This window comes from Ambystoma mexicanum, chromosome 6q (genome assembly GCF_040938575.1).
Source record: "Ambystoma mexicanum isolate Mex_15411 chromosome 6q, UKY_AmexF1_1, whole genome shotgun sequence".
Lineage (NCBI taxonomy): Eukaryota > Metazoa > Chordata > Amphibia > Caudata > Ambystomatidae > Ambystoma > Ambystoma mexicanum.
This window is the reverse complement of record NC_090937.1, coordinates 1,110,301,928-1,110,327,744: the sequence shown is the minus strand read 5'-3', so window position 1 is coordinate 1,110,327,744 and position 25,817 is coordinate 1,110,301,928.

The window sequence follows — 25,817 nt, the reverse complement described above, 5'->3', positions numbered from 1 at the left end:
GTCACATACCATTTGCACATTGATGGAGTGGTATTGCTTGCGATTGCGGTACACCGCCTCTATGGCATGGGGGACTACCAATTCCACATGGGTGCAGTCGATGGCACTGACACAATTGGGCATGCCTGCCAGTGCATGGAAGCCTACTTTGGTTTTGGCTATCTCCTGGCCAGTCCGTTGTAGGGATATGTGGGTGCTTGCGTGCTTCAGGAGGGCATCCAGCACTTGGTTCAGCATGCGTGAGAATAGTGGTTGTGAAATGCCATGCAGCTGGCCCACTGTGTGTTGGTAGGTGCCTGTGGCCAGGAAGTGTAGCACAGACACCACCTTCAGTAGTGGGGGGATGGCAGTGCGTATTTGTATGTGGCTGGCAATGTCGTTCTGTATCATGTCCACTATGGTGGTGATGGTGTCACGGTCCAACCGGTACAGGGTGTGGATCTGCTCAGGGGTTAGGTTGAATGGGCTGGGTCTGGTGCGAGGGATTGGTGGCTGCCTACGAGGCGCTGGTGGCTGCACTGGTGGTAATTGCTGGGCCTGTCTCACCCACCTTCTCCTCCTGCATCTCCTCTGTGCTGCCTGTTCTTGCTGCTGTAGTTGTTGTTGTTGTTGCTGTTGTTGCTGTAGTTGTAGCAGTATAGGCATGTCCTCCTGCACCATGATTGCAAATGCTAGTGGTAGCATTTTGGTGTAGGAAGGGGTGTGGTGTGTAGGTGTGCTCCTTTTGTACTGGGCCACTCTGCATTGCCTACACCTGTGGGGGGGGGGTTGTAGTGTGTGGGTGTGCTCAGTTCATACTGGTGCAGCCTCCTTTGACTCCACCTGTGAGGATTGTGTGCACCTGTGGCAGCTGCCTTGTATCTTGGTTGCTGTTTGCGGGTGGTCCGCGATGCCTGTTTTTCCGGCATCATGCAGCCCGTTGTTACCGTGTTCGCGATGCCGGTATTTGCAAGTTTGCGTGGGTTGTGATTGCTCCTATTACCGGCATGCCGGTATTTACTACCTGAAGAGGCGCGTGTACGCGCCTATGCCGCTATTAGCGGCACCGTAAATAACGGTGCCGTTAATACCGGGTTTGCGGGTCAGAATGCTACGGAACGTTAAAGGATGCCGGTATTTACATACCGGCATCATTTTTCCCTTACCGGCATAACTCGTAATGAGGCCCCATATGTAACCTGTTGCTTTCTCCCTTATTCAGGCGCTGAGAGAGAGTATGAAGTCTCGGGTAATAATGCCTCCGGCGGTAAAATTAGGTAAGTCGTTTGTGGTGAGGAGGGTTCCCCTTGTTAGTCCCTTGTTTCACCTTGCTGTCCTTTTGTTTCCCCTTAGGGGCCGGGGTTCGGCTAGGATGCAGTGGAAGCTGCGCCGACCTGTGAAGAAGAATAGTATCCCCAGTGGTAAAATCAGGTAAGTCTATGGGGAGTATTCCTCTGTGTATTCCCTTGGCTCACCTTGCTGTTCTTGTCTTCTCCTTAGGTGCCGGAGTGCGGCGGTAACATGCAGGAGGATGCGGTGAAATGTGAAGATGCTGCGAAGGCGTGTGAGTCCAGCGCGGCGCTGCAGCAGGCGATGCGACACGCATAAAATAACTTCTTTCTTCCAGCTCGAAGGCGCGATGGATCGGGAATTCAGGTAAGGATCAACGGTATTGCTCTTGTTGTAACCTTTTCTCCTTCTTTCTCCCTTTTTCTAGGAGCTCCAAACTCGAGGCGGGCGTGGCAGAAGAATGGATGCAGACTTGCAGGCACGTTGAGCGTTACGCTGCTGGATGCAGAATAACGTGAAACGTGTGCTGCTCTTCGGGCGTGGTTTAAATAGCCCCCAAAGTAGTCCCAGGTAAGTATTCCTCCCCAGCCCCACCCGAGTAAAAAAATAGTCCCTAGGTAAAATAGTCCCTTCCAAGCCTCGTTTGGCTTGGAGCTCTTGCAGCATGGTCTGCATCAGGTAAGTTTGCAGCACGGTCTGCATCAGGTAAGTTTTAATCTATGAGCCTGGCGCCTATGGCGCCAGGACCGACTCTCCATATGAGCCTGGCGCCATAGGCGCCAGGACTGCACCTAAATAGCCCCTAGTGGGGGTTGTTGGGCTTGCTTGGGGTAACTTGATGCCTGCTTCCGGGGTTGCTGGACTTGGTCTGGGTCCCCGGGGGTAGGCATCATGACACCACCCGTACATTTAAGTGTGCAACCTTTCACCATACAGGCACACCCAGGCAGCCACCCACACATTTAAGTGTACATCCTTTCACCATACACGCCCACCCAGCCACCCATACATTTGTGTGCACCCTTTCACCATACACTCACACAGGCTGTCACCTATACATTTAAATGTGGACATTTTCACCATACAGGCACACCCAGGCAGCCACCCACACATTTAAGTGTGCATCCTTTCACCGTACACGCACACCCAGCCACCCATACATTTGTGTGCACCCTTTCACCATACCCTCAAACAGACAGTCACCTATACACTTAAGTGTGGACATTTTCACCATACAGGCACACCGAGGCCGCCACCCATACATTTCAGTGTGCATCCTTTCACTATACACTCACACACGCACACGTCATGGGTTGAGGGGAGCCATAATACTTCAAAAATACACTGGGCCTCATTAGGACCCTGGCGGTGACGGTATGAACGGTGCTGGTAAGGCACAGGCACCATTCATGCCTTCCCGCCGCATTACGAGTTCTGCTCACGGGTTCCTGACAGCTCGCCAGGTCTTACCTGGCGAGCTGTGCGGCACCCGTGAGCATAACTTGTAATTGTGCCGGCACCGTTATCAACGGTGCCGGCGCAACCGTGCACCCCACCCCCATTCTGCCCTATTGGGCAGAATGGGTATCGAGAGCCCGACAATACCGCCACCTGTGAATGGGCAATTACCGGCCCATTCATCTTGTAATGGGCCGGTTATTGCCCAATCACGAGAGGTGGTGCCGGTAGCGAGCATGGCGGTAGCCGTACCTGCCATACAGGCACGGCTACCGCCATGCTCGTAATGAGGCCCATGTTTCTTTTTGAAGTCACTCTTACTTCATAAAGAAAATATTTACGTTAAGGACTGAACCATAACGGAAATAATTTCTTTATGAAGGCAGAGCGACTTCAAAAATAAACTATTTATTTTTGAAGTCATAGGGCTTCCCCTGCCCCATGACATGGAGGACTCCAGCCTAGGGTCTTCTTGTCATGGGGTGGGGGTAGCTACTGGACTTTTTGTATTCACTCTGCTTTCATAAAGAAATAATTTCTGTTACAGAAATCATTTCAATAGAAATGCAGAGCGAATTAAAAAAGAAAATGTAAAAAATAAAACATTTTATTTTATTTACTCCAAGTGGGGCCTCCTTCCAGAACATGTGGTCTCGGGGCCCCCCGCACTGCGGGGGTTGGGGGGCCCCTGTTACGCCAGTGCTCTGGAAGCCGCTGCCAGACCATCAGGAGGGGTAGCGGTGGGCAGGGCTTATACGGTTATTGTGCAACCAACCAGTAGTGTGCCGTTAGCAGCACTGGAAAGATATGCGGGAGATTCTAGAAAATATATGATGTTTTTGACTCAGTGCAGATTGCATTTCTTGTGTAAACTCGTAGCTTTCGAGACTATACAGGCCAGAACAGCGTTTGAAATTTCGTACTGAATAGGAGATGCTGCTGCCCGCGCTATGCCTTTGGTGCAAAAAGATGATCGTTGTTATAGAACTGGGAGGGTTTTTTGGTGGAGTTTGGAAGGTTGTTTAACCGTAGAGAGGTTTCTTTGGCACAGAATAAAGAATTGTTGGCATTAAGACAGGTGACACGAGATTTGGTATCATACGTGACCCAGTTTAATAGATTGGTCTAGAGACAGATTGGCCAGAAATAAACAGACGGTGTTGTTCTATCAAGGGTTGAGGGAGGAATTGAAGAACGCTATTGCTCAGGTGGAACCTCAACCTAGTTCATTTACTGCGATGATTGACTTAGCTTTCAGGCTAGACCATCGCATGAATGAACATAAAGGAGATAAGAAGAGACTGGAGGTGGTAACCTTTGTAAGGTTGGATAAGGGTAGAGGAGGCAGGAGTGGGGAGGGAGAACCCAGGCAGATTGGAGGGGTGAGAGGGCCCTTGTCGGAAGCTGAGAAAGAGCAGTGCAAGACTAATAATTTATGCTTGTATTGTGGGCAACCGGGATATTATATTCGGACATGTCCTAACACTCCTAAGAGGGGATCAGGAGGGGATCAGAGCAAAGGGGAGTCCGGAAAAGGATTGGGCCGTCCTTAGGGGGAACTCAGGTATCAGGCCCAACCGAAGTTAGGTTCCCCGGTTGGGTAGCAAATACGGCAAGAAACAAGAATTCATCTTGGTGATGTTATTTTTTGCCTTAACTAAGCAGATGGTGTCAGCAATGGTGGACTCAGGGGCCACAGGGGCTATTCATATCAGTTTGGCCAAACGGTTGGGATTGCCTTTGCAGGACAAACAAAGGGTGGAAGGTGTGCACTCGGTAGATGGATCACCATTAATTTCAGGCCCTATTCGTCAATAGACTCATCCAGTGCAAATGAGGTGTGGATCAGGTGATGTGGAAGAAATTGTGTTTGTTTAATAGCGACTCCACAGTTTGGACTCATTTTAGGCATGCCATGGTTAGTACAGCATAGCCTGCGGATTGACTCGGTCACTCGGGAAGTGCTTTTTGAAACACCGGAGTGCGAGAGTCATATGGAGGAGGAGATGGGGCCTGCCATGTTCTTGGCAGATCATATACATGCATCACAGGTGGTGGGAGCAGTGGGGCTAGGGATTCAGGCCCATTATACCGAGTTTGCTGGGGTCTTTGACAAGGGTGGGGCGGAGAGGTTGCCCCCCCATCAACCTTAAGACTGTGTAATTGAGTTAGAGCCTGGGGCCAAACTACTTTGTAGTAGGATATATGCTCTTACTGAAGCAGAGAATCCGCATTTGAGAGAGTATTTGGATGAAATGTTGGGAAAAGTGTTCATTAGGCATTTTACTTTGCCAGTGTCGTCGCCCTTATTTTTTGTACCTAAGAAGGAAGGAACGCTCAGGACTTGCATTGACTACCGGGCATTGAATAAGGTGACAGTGAGTGAAGAACAGGTACCCGCTGCCTTTTGCGGTATTGTTAGATCAAGTAAAGACAGCAGTGATATATACAAAATTGGACTTGAGAGGTGCGTATCATTTGATACGGGTGAAAGACGGGGATGAATGGAAAATTGCCTTTGGAACTAAGTTTGGGTTGTTTGAATATTTAGTTATGCCCTTTGGATTGTGTAATGCCCCTGCTGCATTCAAATATTTCATGCAGGAGGTGTTGAGTGAGTTGAGTGAGTTCATTGATGTGTTTGTCATAGTGTACATCAATGACATCTTGATTTATTCATCCTCAAAGGAAAGACATATAGAACACGTGAGGGCGGTATTGCAGAAGATGCAGGAATAACAATTGTATGTAAAATTGGAAATATTAGCATTTCATACCACACAGGTGGAGTTTTTGGGTTCATTTTAACCCCCACAGGCATTGTAATGGGCAAAAAGAAGGTGCAGGCAGTCACGGAGTGGCCGGCGCCTCATTGTATCAAGGATATTCTTTTCTGGGGTTTTCAAACCTTTACCGCAGTTTTATTTCCAATTTTTCTCAAATTGTAACTCCAATAACTAAGTTATTGAGAAAGGCCACCTCTTTTAGTTGGAATCAGGAAGCGGAAGGGGCCTTTCAAGAGTTGAAGGAGGCTTTTACCTCAGCCTCAGTCTTGAGACATCCAGATCCTGGGAAACCTTTTCAAGCAGAGATAGATGCATCTAATGTGGTAGTGGGGGCAGTGTTGTTGCAAAAGGATGAGGAGGGTACTTGCCACCTAGTGGCTTTCTATTCTGGCAAACTTACCAGCTGTGAGCAAAACTATTCTATTACAGACAAAGAGCTGTTAGCCATTTGAGCTGCTTTCTTAGAATGGAGGCATTATTTGTTGGGGGCCAGGCATCAGGTGGTGGTAGTTACCGAACATAAAAACCTGCAGTACTTTAAGAGAACCCAAACTCTTAGACCTAGGCAATTACGGTGGTCTCAATACTTCAATGGATTTCACTTCCTGGTGACTTTTTGGCCGGGGAAAAGAAATGGGCGAAACAAATTGACGCTTTGTCAAGGCAGCAACATTTAGAAAATGCAGTGACGGAAGTAAAGGCAATCATCCCAGCATAAAAGGTTGTGGGGGCTGTCACTGAGAAATTGTTGGGACAGGTAAGGAAGGGGATGAGACAGCAGGAGGTGTTGAAGTAGGGTGTTGAGGAACCGTTGAAAACTATTAGAGATGGGCTTCCTTATTATGCCGGTAAGTTGTACTTGCCTACTCATTTCTTACAAGAAAAAGCTTTATACTGGTGTCATAACTCCTCATTAGCAGGTCGCTCCGGGAGTATAAAGATGCAAGGTGTGCTAGAAAGGTATATTTGGTGGCCGAATTTGAGACAAGATACCATCAGTTATATTCAGAGATGTGAAGCGTGCGTCCGCAACGAGGCAGATCATTCCAGGAGGATGGGGCTGCTTCAGCCTTTGCCACCCCTGAAAAGGCTTAGAAACACATTTCTATGGACTTTATTACTGAACTTCCTCCTGATGAGCAGTATGAAACTATTTGGGTGGTGGTAGACTACGTGTCCAAACAAGCTCACTTTGTGCCATGCAGGGGAATTCCAGTAGCTGGACAAGTGGCATAGTTATTTCTACAACACATTGTCATTTTACATGGCCTACCTCGAAGTATTGTGGCAGATAGAGGTCCTCAATTTGCCTCCACGTTTTGGTGAGCCTTCTGTCGTATGTTAAGAATCGATTGTGCTCTATCTACGAGTTATTATCCCCAAACAGATGGGCAAACCGAGAGAGTCAATCAGACACTGGAGCAGTATTTGCATTGTTATTTGAGTGACAGGATCGAGTCATTGGTGCAAGCGTTGTGGTTATGATAATTCACGTACAACAATACTAAACATGCATAGCTAGGTATGGTGCCAAATGAATTTCTGTATTGACATGTGCAAAATATGTTACCCGAACACTTACCTGAGGTAGAACGGATTCCAGTTCTACAAGAGAGAAAACAGTTGCTTCTTAAAATTTGACAGAAGGCACGAGCCAATTTAGAACAGGGTAAAGTGACTTACAAAAGGCAAGCGGACAAGAAACATCAGGAAGCTCCTCAGTACAAGGTAGGAGACAGAGTTTGGTTATCAACACGCAACTTGCCCCTGGTGGGACTTCGTAAGTTTGATCCCCGGTTTATTGGACCCTATGAAATTTTTGAAGTGTGTATCTACAGTGGGTGTCTGTTGTGTCGTGTAGGCAGAAGAGGCCTCCGTCCCCAAATGCCGCACAGAGAGAACCTAAAGCTACTCTCTGTGCAGCCGTTGAGGCCACAGGCGAAGATGTTCAAGTCCGGGACCGCGAACCTCTGGGACCCCACGCTGCTGCAAGAAAATGCGGATTAAGTACCAAGCAATAAACAGTAACCACAGTGTTTAGGAAAAACGGAAAGGTCTTACCAATAAGGGTCAAGGAAGAGGTGGTGAACCTAGTAGAGAGGTCCGGGACCCACGTGGACTGAAGTACCCCAAGAGGAGTAGTCCGCAGTTTGTTCGCCTGTTAGCAGGAACTGTGGAGCTATGAGACAAGAAGTCCAAAGAGCCAAGGTGCAAGAAGGAGATCCGGGAGGCAATCCAATAACAGTCCGTGGTCGAGAGCCGAATATCACTACGCAAACAAATCCAAAGGGTAGATCCAAGAAGAGTCCAGTAGAGCAGGCCAGGTCGATTCCGTGAGCAGTCAGTGATCCAAAGGTACGTAACGCCAAACAGGATGCAGAGCACAGCTGTGAAGCAACGAGTACCTGGGTTTCCGTGTTTAAGTACTTGCGCTTCTGATCACGTGATGCGCGGCTGAGTCATGTGATCGGGCAAGAGCGTCACGTGACCTTACAGTCCCGCGACGCGGAAGATCAATGCTAGTCCTTCGTGATCCTAGGCGCCAAGGTAACTGCCAGTGAAGAAATGGCCGTAGCCTGACAGCAGCCCTGTTACGGACCAGGCGCGGGCGCACGCGCAAGGCGTGTGAGTATCCACGTGAGTCCCGGAGAGGGGAGGGAGAAAGGGATGAGTGAGACGGGGGGCGGGGGAGCGCCTTGGGGACCACATGATGTATAGGTGTGTGCGTGGAAGGGATCGTGACAGTGTTAAATTACATCTACCTACAACCTTAAAGCTACATCCAGTATTCCATGTGTCTTTGCTTAAGCATGCAGCTCCTGGGATGTGTGTGCAGAGACCCCCGGCAACAAGGAAGGATAGCCATGCTGAATATGAGGAAAAGACAACACGTATTGTGGTATTTGCTTCAATGGTCTGGTTATGGTCCTGAAGACTGTTCATGGGAGCCGGCAAGCTCTGTTCACGCTCCCAGATTGGTGAGACAATTTCATTTGCGTCATCCTGGTAAGGCAGGTCCTGAGAAGAGCCCTGGGAGAGGAGGTACTGTCAGGAATGGGGTTTGGGGCAGGAAAAGGCATACTGCATTCAGAAAATGACTGGTAGAACTACATTACCCAGCAGCCTGGGAACCAGCGTGTAGTTTTTGGTTTGTGCGTCTACGCAGCTAACTGTAATTGAGGGCTTTCTTAACGCGCCGGCTGCCCGTGCTCAGGTGCAGATTATTAATGGGAGGCTCTCGGATGTACAGATAAGTGTAAGAAATGTTCTTTGCTGTGGCAGGGGAGGGTGTGGAGACTACTGCATGTGCGTTACATGCACAGTTACTAGGAAACTTTAAAACGCAGTGATCAGCAACCGCGTGTTATATCATTACGGAACTGTGTGTGGAACTTTAAGCATTATCAAGATTACTGCCACTATGAAGCGTGCACGTAGTGGGAGAAAGGCACGCTGTGTGTTCTGCTGAAGATTTAGTGGCACAATACTACGAGCATTACATGAAGAGAAAGGGGTGGCTCCTCAGGCAACATAAAATGGCACTCGTGAATGTAATATTATGTTCTGTTTGCTTTTGCTTGCTCCAAGGGGCCATGTGTCTTGTTTTTCATGAAAGGGGAACTCCCTTGTCTGTGCCATGCAGCTTGCTCTCAGAGTCATGTCTTTGTATGATGTCCTATAGGGTTCTATGCTCTATGTGCTATGCTGAATTAACCCCCAGGATATGTGCTTTCATGTTATGTCCAGCTATGCTAAAATAAGGTCTCTGTGTCTGTGCTCTGCAAGCAGGGTAGTAGAATACAGGTGTAGGGAGGAATGATCAGGTTTTGAGGTCTAGGATCAATGCATACAGGATTTTCACCCTTCATCTGCATAAGCCACTTTAAGGGCTTATGGTCGGTTTGGACCAGGAAGGCTGACCCCGTAAGGTATGGCCTAAAACACCTAAGGCTCCAAACTATACTGAAATATTCCTTTCACCCCACCTACATTCTCTATCTTTGAGTTGCCTACTGATGAGGATGATAGGATGTTCCCTCTCTTTGTCATCTAAGTGGGACAAGACAGCTCCAATTCCGGTGTCACAGGCATCAGTTTGAACAATAAAGGGTTTGCTGTTATCGGGCGCACACAACAAAGGTGGCCTAAACAGACTTTCCTTCAAGTCAATAAAGGCCCTTCGACAGTCTTTCGTCCAATTAACCTTCCTCGGTTGTTTGGGCGAAGTCAGAGCTGTCAGAGGGGCAGCTATGGTTCAATAGTCCGCCAAGAGGTTACGGTAATACCCAGTCAGGCTCAAAAAAGCTCTCACCTGGGTTTGAGTAGCGGGAATCTCTCAGTCATGTACATTGCGTACCTTACTCGGGAGAGGTTGGATTCGACTGCCTCCTACCTCATGACCAAGTAAGTGACTTTCCCCTGAGCTATCTGGCACTTGGTGGCCTTGATAGGGACCAGGGTGTAGTTTTGGGTTCCCGCATCTACACGGCTGACTGTAAATGAGGGCTTTCTTAAAGCGCCGGCCGCCTGTGCTCAGGTGCAGATTATTAATGGGAGGCTCTCAGATGTACAGATAAGTGCAGGGAATATTGTTTGCTGTGGCAGGGGAGGGTGGGGAGACTACTGCATGTGCGTTACGTGCACAGTTACTAGGAAACTTTAAAATGTATCATTATGGAACTGTGTGTGGAACTTTAAGTACTATCGAGATTACTGCCACTATGAAGCATGCACATAGTGGGAGAAAGGCATGCTGTGTGTTCTACTGAAGATTTAGTGGCACGATACTACGGTCATTACATGAACAGAGAGGGGTGGCTCCTCAGGCAACATAAAACGGCACTCCTGAATGTAATATTATGTTCTGTTTACTTTTGCTCACTCCAAGGGGCCATGTGTCTTGTTTTTCATGAAAGGGGAATTCACTTGTCTGTGCCATGCCACTTGCTCTCAGAGTCATGTCTTTGTATGATGTCGTATAAGGTTCTATGTTCTATGTGCTATGCTGAATTAACCCCCATGATATGTGCTTTCATGTTATGCACAGCTCTGCTAAAATAAGGTCCACGTGTATGTGCTCTACAAGCAGGGTAGTAAAATACAGGTGTAGGGAGGAATAATCAGGTTTTGAGGTCTAGGTCTAGATCAATGCATACAGGGTTGTGAGAGTTTGACTGGACTGTTATTTCATGTGTGTTGTTTTTCCCTAACCTCTCCCAAACCCATCCAAGACAAGCTACCCTTACCATCTTTCCGGTTTTCCTAACTCCCCTTACCTATCCACAACCTCTCCCTAATCCCCCCCCCATTGGCTGTCACGTGTTTACCTGTTCTACTAACATCCAGGTGCACGGGCCAACCACAGTGGGAGGGTTGATATATCCGGCATCTGTGGTTCGGGAGAGGGGGTTGATACCCTCTCCTCCCTTGGTTATTGACACACCCCATGCCATTGGAACCCAAACCAATCCCTAAATTGTACAGTGCCCTCCCTTAAAGGGAAGATAAACGATTTCGCGGCAGCCAAAATCAACGACCACAACACAGGCCAGGGCACAGATGTGCACCAGGCCAAGCACCATGGTAGCACCAGCATCACACACCCAGCAAGTGTTGCCCACCAAAAGCACTGGGTCTGCCGGAAGCAGCACAATAGGCGAGACTGCTGCCACCGCAGGTTGCTCGGACGATGATGCAGGGAATGCAGATGTAGTTGTAGGTTCCCCCATTGGCCACCTTCTTTCCCCCTACCTGTCCCCATGCAGCCAGCATGTTGAAGGCATACAGGGGAAATCCCCTGATAACTTTTGGCCAGCCACTCCATCCCCAGTTGAAAATGTGCAGGATGGGAGCAGCACATTCAACACGCCACTGGCATCATCGTCAGCCCCGACAAACCAGGAGTCAATGGAACAAATAATTCAGCGCCAACAACAACTGTCGTCACTAATGAACCAGCAATGGGCGAATGTGGGAGTGCTAGAGCAGAAATGCAACAATGTGCAGAGACAGTGAAGGCAGCAATAGTATCCACATCCAAGGACATATGTACTGAATTAGCCGCGGTGCGGCATGTGCTCGCAGACCTTGTTCAGGTTTTGAGGGACATGCGTCCTTGTGAGGGGCCAAGTACCTCCTCGGCTGCCAGTTCGGCCCCATCCAGTCTTGTCCGCAGATCGGCCAGGAATCTGAGGAGTACAGGCAGGGGTGCCCTGGGTGCAGGGAGAGGGGGGGGCAATAGAGTCCGCCCAGTGGGACAATCCCACATGATGCACTACACCACAGGCATCCACACACTTTTGTGGGAAGTTGAGGGGGGGTGGGGTGTGTAGGTAAGTTGAGGGGGGAGGGGGGATGGGGTGTGTTGGGGAGTTGAGGGGAGAGGGGGGATGGGGTGTGTTGGAGAGTTGAGGGGGGAGGGGTGTGTTCAGTCAAATCACCTAATCAATACAGTTTATGGTTATGCACAAATCACATGTGTGGACATTGATCATTGTGTACGTGTGCTTTATTTGTGAACGGTCCACAGTGTGCATGTCCCACACAGTGCCCCAAGTGCCATCTCCATGTGACACCCACCATCCATGTGTGCTAGAAGCATTGGTTAATTAGAGTCTGACGCATGGCACGTCCTTCCTGTGCATTTCTTCTGCCCTGAGGTGTTGCCCCATCCCCAACCTCCTCATCCTCATCGTCAGGTGGTTGCAGTTCAGCGTCAGGGGGCAGGGGCACATTCCGTCTGATGCACATATTGTGTAGCATTACACATGCCATGACGATCTTTGCCACCTTCTCATGGTGGTACAGGAGTGCCCCACCAGACCTGATGAGGCAGCGAAAGCGTGCCTTCAAGAGGCCAAATGTCTGCTCAATCACCACACGGGTACGGGTATGTGCACGATTAAAGTCCTTCTCGTGGGTTCCGGACTGAGGTAAGGAGACACCTCTTCAAGGGATAGCCTGTATGTGGGCAACAATGTGTGTGTCAATCATGACATCAGATTTCAAATCATGACGTAACACCATGGCATGCATTCATCTCTTCCTTTGAACCCCATTTCCATGCACAAATGCAGTCACACGATGTGACCGCTATATGTGTATTCCTCTTATACACTGTTTTGCATGCCTTCAACCACTGTATGCAGGGGGGTCCAGTATCTTATGAGTGCCCATTCACTGTGTTAGTACATAGCGGTTGTTTTGGTGATCTGGCCGATGTCCATGTGTTATCAATGCTCTCATCATGGCACCATTGCTGTCAGCCTCATGATGACCTCACTGAGCACTAAAAATGTTGTCATGCAATTCGTTTGGGCCTCTATGTCCATGTATTGGTGTTTTGATGTTCATGTCCGTCATGTGGCTCCTTTGTGCGCAGTTATGGTGGACTGGCTTTTCAGTTGATGGTGTTTGGGGCTGTGTATTGGCTGAAGTCATTGCATGTAGGTGCATTTCTTTGAGCTGGATGCGGTCTGATTTTGTACAGTGCACATGCTTTTGGTTGGGTCATGGTTGGGACACATCTTCATTCACATGGTAGGGCTGCCTACATCTGGCATTATGTGGTCAGGTGTCAGCTAACGTCTGCACTGCTTTAGGGTATGAGCTGGATCCATTACCTCTGCTACTCGCAGCCAGATGAAGTATGCATCCTCCCCCCCGTCAGCCAGATGAAGTATGCATCCTCCACCCCCCCTGTCAGCCAGATGAAGTATGCATCCTCCCCCCCTGTCAGCCAGATGAAGTATGCATCCCCCCCCACCCTGTCAGCCAGGTAAAGTATGCATTGGTACGTCAATCACCTATCCACTTCACAATTCCATGGCCATGACATGAGACTCACCAAGTAGCCAGGATCTCGGCCCTGCATGTCGCTCCATGTAGCGTGGTATTGTGGAGTTTCACAGGACCATTGAATCATGGGTTGATCCGGGGTATCGGGCACAACAATGTGTGATGATCCTGTTTGAGTCACATACCATTTGTACGTTGATTGAGTGGTATTGCTTACGGTTGCAGCACGCTACTTCCATGGCATGTGGGACCACCAATTCCACATGGGTGCAGTCGATGGCACCAATGCAACCAGGTATGCCAGCCAGTGCATGGAAACCCACTTTGGTGTTTGCGATCTCCTCGGCAGACCGTGGTAAGGAAATGTAGTCGTCTGTGTGCTTGAGGAGGGCATTGAGCACTTGGTTCAGTGTACGTGAGAATAATGGTTGTGAAATGCCATGCAAATGCCCCACTGTGTGCTGGTAGGTGCCTGTGGCCAGGAAGTGGAGCACGGACACTACCTCCAATAGGGGGGGATGGCGGTGGGTGTTTCTATCATGCTGACGATGTCGTCGTGTATCATATCCATGATGGTGGTGATGGTGTCCTGGTCCAAACGGTACAGGGTGTGGATCTGTTCAGCGGTGAGGTTGAATGGACTGGCTCTGATGCGTGGGATTGGGGGCTGCCTGCGTGGTAGCACTGGCTGTGCTGGTGGGGCTTGCTGGCCCTGCCTTGCCCTCCTTCTCCTCCTGCGTCTCCTCTGTGCTGCCTGTTGTTGTAGTAGTTGTTGTTGCTGTAACGCTTCGAGTGCAATCAGGTCCTCCAGCCCCAACATTGCTAGTAGTATTGAAATCATTATGGAGTGTGAATGGGTGTGGGAAGGGGTGGGGTGCGCTCCTTTTGTACTTGGCCAGTCTATATTGCCTCCACCTGTGCTGATTGTGTGCACCTGTGACAGCTGGGAACACCGCACATGGCCATTTATGGTTGGTCCGCAATGGCGGTATTAACACCATGGCGGTAAGGTACTTTACGGCCTTTGCAAGGGCGTTAAGAGCATGTCCGCTCGACTCGTCATGTTCCCCAATTTGCACCATGCTGCTATTTCCGGCATAGGGGGTCGCGTGCCCGCGCCCTTGGTGCTGTTAGCTGCACCGTTAACTACGTTGCCGCTAATTGCAGTTGCTCGGGTCATAATCGGACCTAGTGGTAAGCGATGCCAGTAATCCTTTACCAGCATCGATTTTCACTTACCGCCAGGGTCGTAATGTGGGCCACTGTGTCTGGTTCCCACACATTGATGAAAAAGTGGAGCAGTTCATCACAACATGCCTCCCATGCCAAATAACGGGGGCTCCACCCAATCCCGAGCCCATACTATCGGCTGAGCGGGGGTCCTCGAGATGGGACGCCATCAGCGTGGATTTCTGCAAGATACAAGAGGGCACGTACCTATTGGTGGCGATCGACGACCACTCCAGGTACCCTGAGGTATAAATCGTAACCTCCACGGCAGCAGATGTGGTCATACCCGCAATGGAGAGAATGTTCGCCACTCACGGCCTTCCAAGGCGGATTCAGAGTGGAAATGGCCCACCGTTCCAAGGAGAGGAATTCAAGAAGTACCTCACCAATCTCAACATTCACTACCCAAGGCCAACGGCGACGTGGAACGATTTATGCGAACAATCAACAAAGTTCTGCGCCTGTCTCATATCAACTCAAGCCCCTGGAGAGTGGACTTGTACAGATTCCTGAGAAATTACAGAGTAACACCCCACAGCACAACGGGGATACCGCCGGCAGACATTATGTACGGAACCATGATCAACTCGTCCATCCCACACCTCCCGAGCAGGGGTACGGACATGTATAACAGGGCACGCATGGAACAAAGAAGGACCGTGGCGAACGAACACATGAGCAGCAAGAGAAACGCCAGGAGGTCCCATCACCGAGTCGGTGACCAGGTGGTAATGGTGAGAAACCCATCCAAGTCAAAGTTGAACACATAGTACGACTCCGTCCCATGGACCATAACCCAAAGGCACGGAACCATGATAACAGCTAAGAGGGGACAAAGACAAGTCACAAGAAATGCGTCTTGGTTCAAGACAGTACCGAAAGACCTGTGGACTGACGGCGAGCCGCGACCAGAGGAAGAAGAAGACCCGCAAAATGAAGAGGAGCGCTACCATCAGGAAGATGACGCACCCATGGACGGTAGAGTGGAAGAGCCGCCGAGCGAACCAGAGGTGGACGAGGCGAACAATGAAGGTGAGCAACCCAGTGGGAGTCAGGGGATAGCACCCAGGGGTGAACGGTATGCCCTAAGAACTGCGCACAGACCCCCTGAAAGACTCAAAGACTATGGGCCTCATTATGCGGTAGGCGGTAAGGGAAAAACTATGCCGGTAAAGGATTATTGGCATTGTTAACCGTTCCGGGCTATTACGACCCACCAAACCGCTATTAGCGGCACCGTAAATAACGGTGCCTCTAATAGCAGCATGGGCGCAGGCACACGACCCTACATGCCGTCAATAGCGGCATGGCGTAAACAGGAGAACATCACAAGTCAGGTGGACATGCTAATAGCGGCATGAGGAAGACGCTAACAGTGGATACCGGCATGGAAGAAATACCGGCATCGCGACCCTCCTGTAAATGGCCATGTGCAGTGTTCTCAACTGTCACAGGTGCACACAATCAGCACAGGTGGAGGCAATGTGCACTGGGCCAGCACAAAAGGAGCACACCACACCCCTTCCCACACCCATTCACACACCAAAATGATTCCAATACTAGTAGCATTACTGGGGCAGGAGGACATGCTTGCATTGCAACTCCAGCAACAACAACAACAACAACAGGCAGCACAGAGGAGACGCAGGAGGAGAAGAAGGGTGAGACAGGCACAACATGCCCTACAAGTGCAGGTAGTTGTACCACTGAGGCAGCCCCAATCCCTCGAATCAGAGCCAGTCCATTCAACCTAACCCCTGAGCAGATCCACACCCTGTACCGTCTGGACCGGAACACCATCACCACCATTGTGGACATGATACACAACGACATTGTCAGCCTCATAGACATCTATACCGTCATCCCCCCTCTACTTAAGGTGATGTCTGTGCTCTACTTCCTGGCCACAGGCACCTACCAGCACAGTAGGGCAGATGCATGGCATATCACAACCATTATTCTCACGCACACTGAACCAATTGCTCGATGCCCTCCTGAAGCACACAAGCGACCACATATCCCTACCACGGACTGCCCAGGAGATCTCCAACAACAAAGTTGGCTTCCATTCACTGGCAGGCATCCCAAGTTGTATCGGTGCCCTCGACTGCACCCATGTGGAATTGGTGGTCCCACATGCCATGGAGGTAGTGTACTGCAACCGCAAGCTATACCACTCCATCAACGTGCAAATGGTATGTGACTCAAACATGATCATCACACATTGTTGTGCCTGATTTCCTGGATCAACCCATTATTCAATGGTTCTGCGGAACTCTACGATACCACGCTACATGGAGCGACATGCAGGACAACATTGCTGGCTACTCGGTGAGTTGCATGGCAAGCACATGGCAGTGTGATGTGGGGAGATCAGTGTTGGGGGGAGATGCATACTTCACCTGGCTGAGATGGGGGGGAGATGCATACTTCACCTGTCTGAGATGGGGGGGGTGCATACTTCACCTGGCTGAGATGGCGGGGAGATACATACTTCACCTGTCTGAGATGGGGGGGAGATGCATACTTTACCTGGCTGAGATGGGGGGATGCATACTTCACCTGGCTGAGATGGGGGGGGAGATGCATACTTCACCTGGCTGAGATTAGGTGAGATAATGAACAATGCCCATACCCCAATACACTGTGCCCCACAGCAAGCCAGACTGGACCTGACACCTGAAAGCAAAATGCAAGACGTAAGCTGCACAACAATGTCAGCAAGCCAGTACTGCATCCATTCCATGGCCATCCACATGTACACTGCACATAATCAGACCGTATCCTCTGCAACACAATGCAGCGACATGCTGTTAGTATGGCCAATGCAAATGACCGATGAACAGCATCACAACGGACATGCGTCCATTATTGCGTACAAAAGAATCACATTAAGCCAATATACAGAATTTCACCTGTGCACTACCACAGAAGTGCAGCATGCCAGCATGGGGACATCAAGCGTGGAATGGCAGATCATCAAGAGTCTGACTTCAACGGTGACAGAATCAAAGCATACGATTAACTACACATCACCTAGATCATGGCAACAACTGCCGTGGGCAACCACATTGCATGAACACCCACAAGGAATAGGAGACCCCTGCATCCACTAGACGATGATACGCTCACCTGTCGATCATGTGACTTCAAACATTGCAGTTACTTTGATTAGCTCAATTCATGCAGGTATATGTGGATGAGAACAGGAAATCAATGCATGCTTTTGTGTCATAGGTACGGGTTCCATTTGATGACATCACTTACACATAACGATTGTTGCACCCATGCAGGTGATGCTGGCTATCCCTTGAAGAGGTGGCTCCTTACCCCTGTCCGGAACCCGCAGAACAGGCACGAAGAGGACTACAATCGTGCACATACCTGTACCCGTGTAGTGATCGAGTAGGCATTTGGCCTTTTGAAGGCACGGTTTCGCTGCCTCAGCAGGTCGGGTGGGGCACTCCTGTACAGGCATGAGAATATGTCCAAGATCATTGTGGCATGTGTCATGCTGCACAATATGTGCATCAGACAGAACGTGCCTTTGCCCCCTGACATTGAACTGCAACCGCCTGACGAGGAGGATGAGGAGGGAGGAGATGGGGCTGTACGTCAGGCAGGTGGCGATGCACAGGAGGGACGTGCTGTGTGCCAGCATCTGATAGACCAATATTTCTAATACACATGGATGAAGAGGGTGCAATGGATGTGGGACTCAGGGCACTGGGTGTTGGGGGGACATGAACACTGTGCACTGTTCACCAATAAAGCACACATACACAATAATCAATGTCCAGTCATGTGTTTGTACTTGACACACTGGGTGTATTAAACATTAAGTGATAATAAAGTGCATGAACCCTCCACCACCAAACACCCTCTCGCCCCTCTCCCCACAACTCCGCCAAACACCCTCTCCCCCCTCCCCCACAACTCCCCCAAACACCCTCTCCCCCTCCCACCACAACTCACCCAAACACCCTCTTCCACCTCCCGCCACAACTCCCCTAAACATGGCGTGCACGTCAGTGAAGCATTAGTGTGCAAGAGTCAACAATGACAGGCTGCCCCTACTTCCCACGTCCTCTGCCACCATTGGGTGGTTGGGAGTCTGGCCGTCTGTAACGCTCACCTGGATCCACGGGGACGTCACTCAGCCTGTTCTGACCTCTTACGACCTCGAACCTTTCCCTGGAGGCTATTCGACTGGAGACTGGGCCTTAGACACAGGATTGGTAGAGTTTAACTCCCTATTGTCTCTGTGTGCTTGAACCCCTTCTTCCCCAGGGTCCAACCCTTCCCTTTGATCCTCAGCTCACCTTGTTTTCTTGGATAGTGTGCTCTCCGTCCTGCTTTCAGCACAGGGGCGCGTTGATTGATGCGGGCTTGTTGCTGCCTAGTTACTTCACTGGCAAGAGTCCGACAGGTAAGTATAATGAGTCTTTGGAACAGTTCTCTAACTTCGTCCTTTCCTTCCTTAGATGATGGCCGGCATCTGGGGATGGTGGCGTGCTGCTGAGATGAGTAGCGCTGAAGGTGAGTGAGAGCGTGATGCGCGATGCACCCCTTTCGTATTTGTATTGAACTGAGTTCTTTTCCTGTGTCTTGCCGCAACATTTTCAGGGTGGATGCCAGTTATGAAGAACAAATCCGGTGAGTAAGCGTGGTATGCGGTGCCTCTAGATGTTTCCACGCTAACCTGGAGTGTCTTTTCCCTCTTGCAGATGGATGAGAAGTTCCGGAGACAGAGTTCCCAAAGAGCGGCTGGGTAAGCGATTGAAGCTCGTACAGTATTTAAAAATAAGCGAAGATTTGCAGAATGCTTACTAATGCCTTTTTTCTGTTCTTTTCCCTTTTCCTTAGGAAGCGGTGTGCCGGGATGGGAATAACACCGCCGTAGATGCCCACAGAACAGAAGGAGCAATGAATGTTGAGCAGAAGCGTCGCAAGGTAAGGCTGTTCCCAACGGTGTTCTTCTTCTTGCAGGAGCTGAGCGCAGAAGAAAGATGCAGACCTACTGGAGACCGATCCGAACACAGTGAGTGTCACGCTGCAGAAAACACAAAGCATGTTTCTCAGCCTGGGCGTGGCTTAAATAGTCTCTGGGAATCCCAGGTGTCTCTGGGCTGAACCACACCCAAATGACTACACTGCACATGCAGTTCTGGGAACCAAAATATGTGGGGGCATCCATCTTGTCCCCATCAATGCACTACAAGTCCAATCCCCAATGTTATCCTATGGGAGTGAGTGAGTCTGGAGCCACAAGCGCCAAGTCTGACTCCAAGTGGGTCTTTGGAGGGATGGAGAGGCCCTTGAGGGCCATGTAGGTGATCGTGGCCTGGCTCCAGCCTGACATCTTGGAGGGCAGGGGACATGCGGGGCAGGAATCATGACAGCACTCCCCCCCAAGGCCCCTCTCAAAGTGTCTCTTCTGTCTGGTCCTGGTTTGGTTGGATGGTTTTGATGAAATCGTCTAAGCAAGCGAGGTGCATGGATGTACTCACAAGGCTCCCATTTCCTGTCTTGTGGACCATACCCCTTCCAGTCTACTAAGCAGTATAATTTGGATCTGACGTACTTTGAATCTAGGATGTCCTTGACTTCGAATTCTGGCTCCCCGGCGACTACTACTGGCTGCGGTGGCATTGCTACCCGGGTCCCAGGTTGAACAGGTATAAGGAGAGACACGTGGAACACAGGATGAATCTGCATGTTTGACGGCAAAGCTAGTCTGACCGCCACAGGATTTATCACGGAGGTGACGGTGAATGGACCCAGGTATCTTGGACGGAAAGTTCGGGTTCCTTTAATGGACACGTGTTTAGACGCCAGCCACACTTTGTCCCCCACTTGGTAGTTGGGGGCCTTTGCTCGGTGTTGATCAGCAAACTTCTTTTGGCGATTCTTAGCTTGAAGTAGGTGTTCAGCTGCCCTTTTAAAGGTTTGAGAAATGGTTGTGTGCAAGGTTTTGACTGCTGGCATTTCCAGGGTTGTATGAACGTCCAACTCAGAAGTACGTGGGTGCTTGCCATACATGGTATAAAAGGGTGTCTGCCCAGTGCTGGTGTGTAGGGAATTATTATAAGCATATTCAGCTATCCATAATAGGTCGAACCAGCTTCCTTCTGCTTGGTGTAACATGCAACGCAGATACTGCTCGAGCGTCTGATTTGTCCTCTCAGTTTGACCATCCGTTTGGGGATGGTGACTGGTGGATAGCCGGATGTCGATCTGGGCCATAGAGCAGCATTTTCTCCAGATGTTAGATACGAATTGAGTACCTCGGTCTGAGACCAAAACTGAAGGAAACCCATGGAGCCGTACGATGCCTTCAAGAAATACCTTTGCCAGAGTGGAAGGATTTGGGAGCCCCTTAAGAGGAATGAAATGAGCCTTTTTGAAAATAGGTCCACGACCACAAGAATAGTGTTAAACCCTTGACTAGGTGGTAAATCAGTAATAAAATTGAGGGACAACGTGTACCAGGGTGCTGGTGGGATTTCCAATGGTTGTAATAGCCCAGCCGGTTTCTGCTTGGATGACTTGTTTTGAGCACACACTCCACAAGATAGGATGAATTGGATAATGTCTTCACGCCACGTGGGCCACCAATAATTTTGTTTTACCTTGGCTAGGGTTTTAGCGATTCCGGGGTGGCCCTCGATCAAGGAATCATGATAACCGGACATGACTTGTTCTCGTAGTTCTTGGTTTGGAAAGAATAAACGATTCCTGAAGTAGGGCAACTGATCTTTTATCATGTAATGTTCTCCTTGTGCACCCCACGCTTGTAATTGCTCCGGACTCATCAGGTTTTGGATTTCTTCATGTAATTCTTTCTGAGTTATGGTTTCTGTGATTCCTAGGAGCTTGTCACTCGGGATGATTGCTATTGGGTCAGGGGTCTGATACCCTTGCTCTTCCACCCCCATACGGGAAAGGGCATCGGCCTACCGGTTTTCACCCCTTGTCGAAATGTAATCACGTAGTCATATTCAGCAAAAAAAAGAGCCCAACGTAGTTGTCGTGAGGATTGGGCCTTTTCCATTTTTAGGTACTGGAAGTTCAGGTGGTCAGTTATTGCGGTGATTGCGTGTCTGGCGCCCAAGAGGTAGTGCCGCCATGCCTTAAAGGCTGACTTAATGGCCAGGAGTTCTTTGTCTGCCATTGCGTAATTGAGTTCAGGGGGTGTGAATTTACGCTACCAGAAGGCAACAGGGTGTAACTGGCCCGTTTCGGGGTCCTTTTGTGAGAGGACGGCTCCCATAGCCATGCTTGAGGCGTCCGTTTCCACCAGGTATGGGAGATCAGGGCGAGGGTGGAGTAAGATTGGGGCATATGTGAATCTTGCTTTGAGTTCCTGGAAAGCCTCTTCGGCTTCTGTTGTCCACTGGAACTTTTTGTTACTTTTCCTTAGTAATCACGTGATGGGATGCACGATTTGCAAAAATCCTGGGATAAACCGGCAGTAGAAGTTTGCAAAACCCAGCATACTTTGAACCCCCTTGAATGAATTTGGGGATGGCCAGTTCAGGATCGCATCTACCTTGTGTACATCCATTCGGATTCCATTCGGGCTGAGAATAAAGCCCAGGAATTCCACCTCAGAGACGTGGAATGAGCACTTTTCTAGCTTGGCGTATAGCTGGTGTTGACGGAGTTTCTCCAATACGGATCGGACATGTTTAACGTGGTCCTGCTTTGATGCGGAATATACTAGGATATCGTCAATGTACACTAGAGCACAGACATCAATCAATTCCCGTAAAACATCATTAATGAAGTATTGAAATGCAGCAGGCGCGTTGCAAAGGCCAAAGGGCATTACTTGATATTCGTACAAGCCGTATTCGGTGCGAAAAACGGTTTTCCATTCGTCCCCCTGTTTTACGCGAATAAGGTGATATGCCCCCCTCAGGTCTAGTTTTGTGTAGATTTGGGCATCTTTGACTTGATCAAGCAATTCAGGGATCAGTGGCAGGGGATATCGTTTTTTTACGGTAATCTGGTTCAGTGCACGATAGTCGATGCACGTTCTCAAGACCCCCTCCTTTTTCGGTACGAAGAATAGAGGACTGGCTGCTGGAGACATCGAGGGACAGATGAACCCATTGGCCAGGTATTGTCAAGATAGGCCTTCAGGTGCTGGTTTTCTGGTTCCGTGAGTGCGTAAATCCGCCCACAAGGGATTTGTGCGCCGGGTATCAGGTCGATTTGGCAATCGTATGGTCTATGCGGTGGCAGGGTATTAGCCTGTTCTTTCTGAAGGACATCTTTAAAGTCCTGGTATTCACTTGGTAGGGTGCTGATTGCCACAGTCGCAAGCGTGGAGGTTCTGGTGTCTATTGGTTGTTTCTCTTGGCGATAACATGTGTGGGCGCAAGTCTCGGGAAAGGCCAATTCTTTTGCTCGCCAATCGATTCGAGGATTGTGAGCTACCAACCATGGCATTACCAAAATCAACCGGAACTGTGGTGCCTTAATGAGGTCAAAAACAATAGATTCTTGGTGTCCATCCTGGCACAGAAGGGTTAAAGCTGCAGTGCATTGGGATACTGGACCAGAAGCTATTTCCGTGCCGTCGACAGTGGTAACGGTGCCGGTGGTTGATTTAGGGCATAACGGAAGCCCCATCTTTGCCACAAGATCCTTGTTGATGTAATTCCCAATGGCTCCACTGTCTATGTACTCTCTTACTGCGTGCATCCGAGATGGTTGTTGGTGACTGATCAAGACCACAGATAGTGCAAAATGGGAGGTCTGTAGTTCACTTTCTTCGCTCGACAAGTGGACCCCTACACTTGCCGGGCTGGGGAGTTTTCCAATTCCTTGATGGTATCTTCCTTGTCCGTGGCCCCTACCGTCCTCCTTAGTGGCTTCACAGGGCACTCTTTAAGGAAATGACCTGACCTTCCACAGTACAGACATAACTGCTGCTGTCTCCTTTTATCCCTTTCCGCTTTAGTCAAGGGGGATCTGACCCCCCCCCCCGATTTGCATTGGTTCTCCTGAACCTTCGGTTGTTCGGGCAGTACTGTCCTTTTGAACGCACATACATAGGGCGAGGGTCCGGTCTGGTTCGATCTGCTCTTCGGTCCTGCAACCTATGATCCAGTTAAACAACAAGGTCAATGTATTCTGAGCAGTCTTTCGGGGGGTTCACTACTTGTGTGAGAACATCCTTGAGCTCCCCCCCGCAACCCCTGATGAAATAACGTGGTTCTCTTCTCCACTGGCCATTCTGCTTCAACTACGAGTCTATTGAACGTGGCTATGCATCTTAATAGGTCTTGATTCCCTTGGCGTAGGGACAGAAGTTCGTTGTCTAATGCCTGCCAATGAGTACGACGGGCAAACAGCTTTTCCATCTCCTGCTGAAAGCCTCTGAAGTCATGCAGCAAAGGATTGTCTTGGGCCACAAAGGGTGCAGACCAGTCCGTGGCGCTACCACTCAGGTAGGATAGTACAAAAGCGACCCGTGATTGGTCATTCGGAAAGGCCCCTGGCCTACAAAGGAAGTGCAGGCGGCACTGGTTCATGAACGTTGCAAACCTCTTGGGATCCCCCATAAATCGTTCGGGCGGGGCCAAAGGAACTGCCCCAGGAAGGGTTATCTGAATGGGATTGGCTGATGGCGTTGGCATCGAGGGCACGCTTCCCAGCAATGGTGCATGTCCTGCTTGTGACTGGAGAAGTTGCCGGCTTAAATCATCAGTGCGTTCTTTGGCTACTATCAGCTCTCTCCTCAGGGTGTTGGTCTGCTGCCTGGCCGCATGTACTTCGGAATGTAGCTGGCCCAACATGTGGGCTAACTGGTCGGTTTCTGACGTTTCCATGACGCCCAGGTGGATTTTGATGTGAGGCTTTGTGTTCTGTAACGCTCACCTGGTATCCACAGGGATGTCACTCAGCCTGTTCTGACCTCTTACGACCTCAAACCCTTCCCTGGAGGCTATTCGACTGGAGACTGGGCTGAAACACAGGATTGGTAGAGTTTAACTCCCTATTGTCTCTGTGTGCTTGAACCCCTTCTTCCCCGGGGTCCAACCCTTCCCTTTGATCCACAGCTCACCTTTTTTTTCTTGGATAGTGTGCTCTCCGCCCTGCTTTCACCGCAGGGGCACGTTGATTGATGCGGGCTCGTTGCTGCCTAGTTACTTCACTGGCAAGAGTCCGACAGGTAAGTATAATGAGTCTTTTGAACAGTTCTCTAACTTCGTTCCTTTCCTTCCTTAGATGATGGCCGGCGTCCGACGATGGCGGCGTGCTGCTGAGATGAGTAGCGCTGAAGGTGAGAGCGCGATGCGCGATGCACCCCTTTTGTATTTGTATTGAACTGAGTTCTTTTCCTGTGTCTTTTAGGCACCGTGACGTTTTCAGCGTGGATGCCGGTTATCAAGAACAAATGCGGTGAGTAAGCGCGGTATGCAGCGCCTCTAGATGTTTCCACGCTAACCTGGAGTGTCTTTTCCCTCTTGCAGATGGATGAGAAGTTCTGGAGACAGAGTTCCCCCAGAGTGGCTGGGATTCAGGTAAGCGTTTGAAGCTTGTACAGTATTTAAAAATAAGCGAAGATTTGCAGAATGCTTACTAATGCCTTTTTTATGTTCTTTTCCCTTTTCCTTAGGAAGCGGCGTGTCGGGATGGGAATGACACCGCCGAAGATGCCCGCAGAACAGAAGGAGCGATGAATGATGAGCAGAAGCGCCGCAAGGTAAGGCTGTTCCTAACGGTGTTCTTGTTCTTGCAGGAGCTGAGCGCAGAAGAAATATGCAGGCCTACTGGAGACGGATCCGAACACGGTGAGTGTCACGCTGCAGGTGCAGAAAACACAAAGCATGTTTCTCAGCCTGGGTGTGGCTTAAATAGTCTCTGGGTATCCCAGGTGTCTCTGGGCTGAACCACACCCAAAAGACTACACTGCACATGCAGTTCTGGGAACCGAAATATGTGGGGGCATCCATTTTGTCCCCATCAATGCACTACAAGTCCAATCCCCAATGTTATCCTATGGGAGTGAGTGAGTCTGATGCCACAAGCGCCAAGTCTGACTCCAAGTGGGTCTTTGGAGGGATGGAGAGGCCCTTGAGGGCCATGTAGGTGATCGTGGCCTGGCTCCAGCCTGACATCTTGGAGGGCTGGGGACATGAGGGGCAGGAATCATGACACCGTCGCAAGGTCCGCGCCGACCTGCGCAGATGGTTGGTCTGCCTGGAGCTGGCAGAGGAGGAGGTGCTTAGTTGCTCCAGTCCCTGTGCGGGGCGCTGGCTC